Source organism: Sus scrofa, chromosome 7 (genome assembly GCF_054392235.1).
Source record: "Sus scrofa isolate SSC_HxYL_T2T_F1_AM1 chromosome 7, Sscrofa_HxYL_maternal_Yorkshire_Landrace_v2.0, whole genome shotgun sequence".
NCBI classification, from domain to species: Eukaryota; Metazoa; Chordata; class Mammalia; order Artiodactyla; family Suidae; genus Sus; species Sus scrofa.
This window is the reverse complement of record NC_139389.1, coordinates 63,657,651-63,660,381: the sequence shown is the minus strand read 5'-3', so window position 1 is coordinate 63,660,381 and position 2,731 is coordinate 63,657,651.

The following is a 2,731-nucleotide window of genomic DNA, read 5'->3' as shown; positions in this document are numbered from 1 at the left end:
GAGTTTGAATCTCAAGCATGTTCCCTGGCTTCTCTGAGAATTCAGTTTCCTCACCTGTAGATCCACCTTGCAAGGGTTCTGCTGAAATTAGAAGCTGGCTAAAGAGTTTGGTCACAGCACGCAGCAATAAAGGCCCCTCTTGCTGGGGTCAGCTGTGTCTTGACGAAGGCTGCTTCTCATGCCAAGGGAGAGGGGCCATCCTGGGGCCCCGCACTGACACAGTAGGGCCAGCACTCCAGTCCCCAGCACCCTGACTGGGCACTCAGTCTCATGTGTTCACCCAGCAATCGTGACTTCCACAAATCTAGGATTCAAACTGGCCACGACTTTTTTTTTTGCTCTTTAGGGCTGCGCCTGAAGACCATGGAAGTTCCTGGCCTAGGGATCGAATTAGAGCTGCAGCTGGAGTCTACACCACAGCCACAGTATCACCAGATCTGAGCTGCATCTGTGACCTACACTGCAGCTTGCGGCAATGTCTCATCCTTAACACAAAGTGAGGCCCGCATCCTTACAGACAGTATGTCGGGTTCGTCACCTGCTGAGCCACAACAGGAACTCCAGGCAATGACTTTTTAAAACCCTGGGCTGGTGAGGGTTTATGGCTGCCACTCTCACACCTGGCTCATTAGGCCCGTGCTTTGTTCAAGAAAATCTAGTGATGTGTATCAAAACAATTCAGCCTCTAAGAATTCACTGAAACCTGTGCAAAGACTTATATACCTGGATGTTCACAAAAGCATTATTTATAACACCAAACAAATAAAAAATAACCTCATTGTCCTAACACTAGGGCATTGGCTAGATAAAACATACGGTATATCCTGCCATTAAAAATGATGTTGTAGGAGTTCCCGTCGTGGCACAGTGGTTAACGAATCTGACCAGGAACCATGAGGTTGCGGGTTCAATCCCTGGCCTTGCTCAGTGGGTTAAGGATCCGGTGTTGCCATGAGCTGGGGTGTAGGTCACAGATGTGGCTCGGATCTGGCATTGCTGTGGCTCTGGCATAGGCCGGCAGCTCCAGCTCTGATTGGACCCCTAGCCTGGGAACCTCCATATGCCGCAGGAGCGGCCCAAGAAATGGCAAAAAGACAAAAAAAAAAAAAAAAAAAAAAATGATGCTGTAGGAGTTCCCATCATGGCACAGCGGAAGTGAATCTGACTAGGAACCATGAGGTTGCCGGTTCAATCCCTGGTCTCTCTCAGTGGCTTAGGATCTGGCATTGCTGTGGCTGCGGTGTAGGCTGGCAGCTGTAGCCTGATTAGATCCCTAGCCTGGGAATCTCCATATGCCGTGGGTGCAGCCCTAAAAAGCCAAAAAAAGAAAAAAAGAAAATGATGTTGTAGAAGAATTATGTGGTAAGATCTTTACAAAATATTAAATAAAGCAGCTATAAATCAATGTTATAGTATGAAGCTCTCTCCTCTTTCTCATATTGGGGTTGCCTCTAGGTGGTGGGATTACAGAGGCTTTTTAGTTTATTTTTTGTATTTTTCTGCATTTTCTTTTCTGAATGATGTTTTTTACAAGAGAAATTAGAAATCAAATTTATTTTGACAAAATATGGACTAAGCATAGACTCAAGTTCTGTGGTTAAATTCTATCTTGACTCATGTCAAGATCATGTGTATTAACCAATAGATAATTCCTGATTATAGCTAAGTGAACCTGTGAAAAACACTTAAACTGTTTCCACAGTCTTTTTTTAATCTTCCTTCCTTCCTCCCTCCGTCCTCCCTCTCTTTCTTTCTTTTCTTTTCTGTGTGTGTGTGTGTGTGTGTGTGTGTGTCTTTTTAGGGCTGAACCCATGGCATTGGAGGTTCCCCGGCTAGGGGTCAAATGGGAGCTGTAGCTGCCTGCCTACACTACAGCCTCAGCTATGCTGGATCCCAGCAGCATCTGCAACCTACACCACAGCTCACAGCAACACGGTCCTTAACCCGCTGAGCGAGGCCAGGGATCGAACTGGCATCCTCATGGATCCTAGTCCAGTTGTTACCGCTGAGGCACGAGGGAGCTCCTTTAATATGTTTTTCTCTTAATGCCCTTTTCTTTGGGAATGATGCTAATTTACAGAAAAGTTGCAAAGAGAGTACAGTTTCTCTGTATAGCTCACACTAAAATGCATAACCAGGGTCCCTTTGTCACAACTAAGAAACCAACATGGGTACATCACTATTAACTAAACCTCAGAGTTGATTTAGATGTCTCCAGTTTTCCCTTTAACATGCTCTTTCTGTTCCAGGATACAACCCTGCGTAACATATTGCATTGTCCTGTGTCTCCAGGCTTCCCTGGACTGTGATGGTTTCTTGGGTTTTCCTGGTTTTTCATGAACCCTGTATGAATTTTGTAATCAAGGAAAGGAAGGAAACAGGATGATGATGATGATGTGATGATGATGATGATGATTTATATCCGCGAATGCCGTCGTTTTTATCGCGGCGGGAGGCAAAGGATAGGCTTTTTCTTTCTCTGTTCATCAGAACAAAAGCGGGAAGGCAGAGGCTGGGGCGCCTTCATCCTTGCCCACTGCTCCTGCTCCCACAGCTCTCATCCCAACCTAAGGCGGGAAGCTTCGGGGCCCGCGGGTTTCCTCGCCGCCGCCGCCGCTGCCCGCCGGTTGGGCGAGCGCGAGGGCGGCTCCCACATCAGCTGTTCTGCAACCCGACGCGGCCGCCCCGCCCCAGCCCGGGTCTTAAAAGCCTCTCCGGCCTCCGAGCGTCC